We start from the raw sequence: 6,000 nt of genomic DNA, 5'->3' as shown, positions 1-6,000 counted from the left end.
TTTCCTGAACCATGTAGGACCATCTCCTCTCCCTGCCCAGCCAGCGGAGCAGCTGATGCTCGTTGCTGAAGGGCAAAGCATCGCAACCACCCTGGGAGGAGGGAGGTGGGAGAGTGTGAGTGTGCAAGATGTGATCCCGTCACCCTGCCCTTGGTCCTGCCCTGCCCACCGCAGCCTTGCTGGCAAGGGACCGTGCCCCGGCCGTGCTCCTGCCCTTTGTCCTGGCCTTAAAAGCTCCTGGCGCTGCCTCACTGCCCACATCCATCTCCATCAGCCTGGCGCTGAGCTCGCTGCCTGGACGGCAGGGTGGCTCTGCCCCCCAAGTGCTTTATCGATTACGCCCCACTCGATGCCGCTTTCCGAGGCAAAGATCCTCCCGCAGGCTGCTGGGAATTGTAGTGCAGTAAAGCTGGCGATCAGGAATGGAGACAAAGGCAGGCTCTCAGCTCGCCACTGGCCTGGTCAATGCGGCTCCCCTTGGCGGAGCCAGTGCCAGACCTTGCCCCCGGCACGAAGACCCCCCCCCCCAGAGAACATGCTGTCTGGCATGAGCCACTTCTCCGTAGCTCAGGCTGAGCATCCTGCTGCGCAGCTTGGCTTTTGTTTGCCAGCTCAGGGGGAAACGGTGGGAAGAAAATGAGGTCTGGGCTTTTTCTTTTCCCACCTTGCCCTTTTATTTATTATCATTTCTTACAAACCAGCTCCGGCTCATCAGTAAGACCTGGGAACAGCAATTCCTGAATAAGAGAGACCCTGTAGAAAAGCCTCACCTGATCGCAGCCACTTCCCAAACAAAGGGGCTCAGACTATCCGCTTCCTTCCCTGCCCCTTTTCCCAGTAAATCCCCCTAAAGAACAGCTTGTTCATTAAGCTTCTGCTCCGTAATCACAGCTAAACTAGTAATAAGCACAGGTTCATCCAGCTCGGCACAGCATCCCCCAGTTCCTAGGAGGATGGAAATGCCGTGCTCCCCAGGGAAATAGGCAGGCACGGAGAGGAGGCGGCTATCGCACGGCATATCCGGCACATGGCGGGGGGGAATGGGGGGGACCCGGCCCTGTCGTCTCCTGGAGCTGTGGCTCAGCCCCCCCCCCCCCCAGGTAATTGTGCATGGAAATGGATTCCCATTTCACTGCTCAATCGTCCTGTTTGCTGTCACAGCCGAACGTTTTGCATGTGCAATTACCCATCCCTGCATATATCTGTGGGCACACTCAGGTGTCGACTGCCAGCCTTCGGCGGCCGCCGCACAGCCACGTCGCTCTGCGTTTGAGCTTTAATAGCAGTCAAGCAGAAGCCATTTTCTGTATGAAACTGCAGGACCTATGGGGTAAATAAATGGGTTTGAAAGCCTAGCAGTATAATGAGTTAATTTAAAACCTGCCTTCTCTTCTTGTATATTAATTTACTTGGTATTATGTTTAATCTTTCACTTACTGGGGTTTCACTGGCTTCTTTCTCCCCTTCCCCCTCCAGCAGCTCCCTGGGATGCTCTGCCTTTGGCAGGAGCAGGAGGAAGCCAAGCCAGGGATGGAGAATAGGGACCAGCCCCGGGCCAAGAGGAGCTGCTGGGTCCCACAGGACTGGGCACCTCACGGACTTCTGCTCTCGTGGGTGCCCAGCAGGCAGATGCAGACCAATTCCCCCACAATTGGGGGCAGCCCACTGCTGGGTTTCCCTGGTGCCATTCGCCAAGGTGCTAATCACTTCAACCAACTGGGAGGGTGGCCTGGGGAATTAATCAGCTTTAATCAGGACAAGGATAGCTGACAAGGCAGCTGGATGTGGTAGCCAAGGATGGGGTTGTGCTCAGCTCTCGGTGCCTGCTTTAACTGCCCGCCCGCCCCTGGGCATGGGGGATGCCCAGCTCCTGAGCCCCCCAGGTACGGCACTGAGCCAGGGGACCTTGAGCCATCGCTCCCCATGCCCCCCCACCCAGCTGCGGCTCCAGCCCCTGCTTTGCTGACTTCCCACAGTTGGCCCTGTGTGGAGGGGATGAAATGTGGCTGCCTGGATGATTCTGCCCGAGCATCCGTCATGCTGGTCCTGCTCCCGTCCTCCCGCCAGCAGCCACGAAGCCTCCAGTGCGAGTGGATGGCGCTTCACACGAGCATCTCTCTGAAGGGGTACGAGAGGCCAGTGCGATGAATAAAAGGCTGGTGCAGCCAGGGAAAGCAGGGCAGAGACGGCAGCAGCAGCTCCTCAGTGCTCCGAGGACGTGCTCGTGCTGAGGCGGTACGAGCCGAATCGGACAAGTGAGACGTGGGTCCCCGTTGCATGGTGCAGCTTTGCACCCCCAGTCTCGCCCCAGGCAGCGTGAGCCGGGCTTTGTGTCGTCCCGTTGCTGAGGCTGCGATGCAACCCTGTGCCCATGGCTGGTCCGGATGCCCACCGGATTGCCCGCTGGTCCAGTCGAAGAGAAACCAGAGGGTGTGATATTGCAGGCAGCGCACGGGAAGCGGGAAAGGAGGGAGGCAGCAGGCAGGGCTTGGCAGGGCTCACGGGCAACCCGGCGAAGATGCAGCGGTGGGTGTCAGAAAGTGTAGCAGGCATGTCCGATGGCACTGGGAGACCTCGCCTGGAGCATCCCCTGCCATTTCCATCACCCATCTCCAAGGGGGATTAGCCTAAACTCTCTGAGGGAGGGACTGATGGATGATCTGGAAGAGGGAGAGACTATTGTGGGTCTTATTTAAGCCAGGCTGTCCTGAGAAACTGTCCCTGAGGCCACCGTGGCAGAGTGGGCTAACGCCAGGGAGAGGAAGATGGGAAACTGCAGGGCAAAGCGTGTGGGTCAGGGCCCCAGGGCTGCATCCAGCCCATGCAGCGTGGGGTCACGGGCAGGAGGTTCGGTCCGCGCCCGGCTGCATCTTTGGTGCCAGGGGAGCATCGGCAGCAGCTGCTGCTGGGGGAACATTCCCCTCCCTTCCCTCTTGCTAATGAACATAGGTGAAACTTGCTGTGCCATGACTTTAATCAGCAAAGAAAACTGCAAAGCCTTTTTTTTTTTTTTCTTCTTTCCCCACCTGCTGAATTCAGCACCGAATGTGAATTAGGCGGCGTTTGGGCTTGGCTGCGCGCCCGCTTCCCGTGCTAATGCAGGGAGCCAGCCTCTCCTGCACATCGAGCCTCCCAGGCTAATCCACGGCGCGCCTGGATCAGCCCCTTGCATTTCACGCTGTGCGCAATAACCTCTGGAGCTTAAAGGCTGCTCGCCGCAGTCTCAGCCCGCGCGACTCCTCCGAGCACCCGGCTGACAAGCTCAGCCCGCGCCGGGGAGCGGGACAGGCCCGTGGCACCCATGGGTGGCTGGGTGGGGTGGATTTGGCCGCGGTGCTGGGCTTGAGGGCGAGGACATGCCGCAGCAACCTTGGGAGCCAAGCCCACAGCAAGCGCTGCCGTATGCGCGCCGTGCTCGCAGCTCCGGGGAGCTTGTGGTCGCATTAGCCCGTGGCTGGCGTGCAGGCAGCGCGCTCAGCAGCGACAGGCAGCCTGGGGAAGAGAAGCAGGGGTAGGCATCCTGGAGCCCTGCGTGCCTGGGGCGTGCTGGAGCGGTACCCCTGGGCTCACACCTATGGGTCCGTCAGCACGCCAGGAGTAATTTGCAGCTCCATTAGCACTGGGAGTCGGCACAGCGGCCACGCAATGTGTCCATTTGATAAGAGGCAACTTCCACTGAATAATGAGCAGTAATTGGATTTCAGGGTTAACCAGCTTGCAGCAAAAATAGAAAAGAATGGAGAGCCATTGGATATTTCTGTTCTGGCTCATCAGACACTGGAGGTTTATCTCTGCTGAGAATAGCACAGGAGAGGTAAAGTTATTAGTGACCATCAGAGCATGGTGATACCATCTCCCTCTTGTGTTTAGTGGGATGAGTCTGTGCGTCCTCTGTGAGTTTCATTTAAGGCTACGGGAGTTTATAACCCCCCCGCGGGATAGCTCTGCATGTATACCATTGCGGTGCAGCAGAGAGGAGAGAAATCAGCCCTCTTTCATATTGCAGGAGCACCCAACCTCTCTGCTGTCAGCCGGAGGGAAAGGCAGGAGCCTGCAGCCCGGGGAGCGGGGCTGGGACAGCCGACGGCTGGGCAGACTCATTCGGCAGGCACGAGGAAAGCTGTCCTGCCGGCGTCACCTCATTCCGGTGACAATCTGGCATGGGGAAGGCCGGCACGCGTGCGGCACTGCCGTGCTTGGAGCTGCGGTCGACCGCTTCGGGGTGGCATTGGTGGAGGTGGAGCGGGCACTGGTGGCTGTGCCGGGCACTGGGAGATGCTACTTGAAGCACTGCGCACAGCCACCGTGGCCTGTCTTGCTGCAAGATAAATTCATGCTGGAAGCGGTGCAGAGAAGGGCTATTAGTATGGTGGGGGGAATGGAGAGCCTGTCTTACAAGACAAGACTGAAAGCACTTGGCTTGTTTAGCCCAGCAAAGGGAAGGCAAAGCAGGGATATGATTACTCTCCATAAATATATCAAGCAAGTAAACACCAGGTACAGAAAGGAACCATTTAAGCTAAAAGACTGTGCTGGCGCAAGAACAAATAGGTTTAAACTGGCTAATGTAGGCAGGAAATTAGGAGACAGTTTTTAACCATGGGAGTTGTGAGACAGTTTTTAGCCATGGGAAGCAGAGGAGGAAAAATACCTCATTGCTTTCCAAATGGAACTGGACCAGCATGTGAAAGGAGCAGAAAGCCGGCTGCCTGCAACTGCAGGGGCCTGAAGTGGGAGCCGGCGGGGTCCTGCCCGCTCCAGGCTCCTTCCAGGAGGTGCTGGGCTCATTGTGCGCTGCCGGTGTCCCTTGAGATCCCCAGTTTCCTGGGGCAGGGAGCATCGTTCCCGCAGGCAGGGACAGCCGACGCCGGCCTCCCTCTGCTTGGGGGCTGGCGGGTACCCAGTGCGTGGGACGGGCCCCCAAAGTGCTTGGGAGTGCAAGGGGTGACGAGCCAGAGGCAGCCAGCGTTGGCCGCCGGCAGGGAAGGTACCACGGGAGCTGAAGCGTCCGCCAGCCTGAGCGGGGCAGCTCACAGCACCCGGATTTGGGCTGGTGACCTGCTGCCGTCACTGCTTTTTCTGGATTTTCTCTGGAAATGGCACACAGCTGGGCCACCAACTCCAGATTTTACCTCCTGCATGAAATTATTTTGAATTCCCTGTATATTTTAGGGCCTGCCTAAAGGATGGTTGAAGAATCTGCTGATGAGGACTCTAATCAGTTTTGAGAGCAGGTAATTTCTCAGCTAGACACCAACTCCAAACAGGAAATCAGATTCAGGAGATGGCTGCTTTATGCAGCACATCATGGTGGACTAGAGCAAAGCTGCTTGTAATAATAAGCTGAGCTGGAATAAGAAGATCATTACTAACATTATGCATTAATTATTTTACAATCCTCCTACCAGGTGGCTTTTCCTATCTCGCTTATCTCTAGCGTTAATGGAATAGGAATAAGTCTAGACCCAATCCTGGCATCTGGGCAGGTTTTTTGGACTCTGTATCTCCTTCCTGAAACCTGAGGAAAGATGTTCCCTGCCTTCAGCGCATTTTGAGTCTGGCACTGTGCCTGGGATCATAGTAAGACACAAAAGCATCTGATGGAAGCGACCACTGGATGGAGCCTCAAAGGTCATAACAATACCCGCTTCTAGTACAGATGGTGTTCACTGATGAAAAACGCCAAGCACGAAAGCAGCGAGCACCAGTACTGCAGCATAAGGTACGGAGGGCTGCTGCCTGCGCTCCTGCCGCAGAGCCGGGGCTGGGCAGCGGTGCCCGAGCACACCGCCCTGCTCCCAGCTCCGTACCCCCAAGTGAGCTGCCTGCACCTCTGCCTGCTCCTGCCCCCGGGTCTGCCTGCCCTTGCTGTGGCGGCTGTAGTTCCCGTGGGTGGTTTCCGTGGGTGGTTTCCTTTCCTCCTGGTGGGTGTGCAGCGCCCAGCACCGCTGGCAGCCCTGCAGGCGGCAGCCCAGCATATAGCCCACGGCCAGGGGCGCA

Source organism: Harpia harpyja, chromosome 14 (genome assembly GCF_026419915.1).
Source record: "Harpia harpyja isolate bHarHar1 chromosome 14, bHarHar1 primary haplotype, whole genome shotgun sequence".
NCBI lineage: Eukaryota > Metazoa > Chordata > Aves > Accipitriformes > Accipitridae > Harpia > Harpia harpyja.
The sequence above is the reverse complement of the archived record's forward strand: the minus strand, read 5'-3'. Positions refer to the sequence as shown.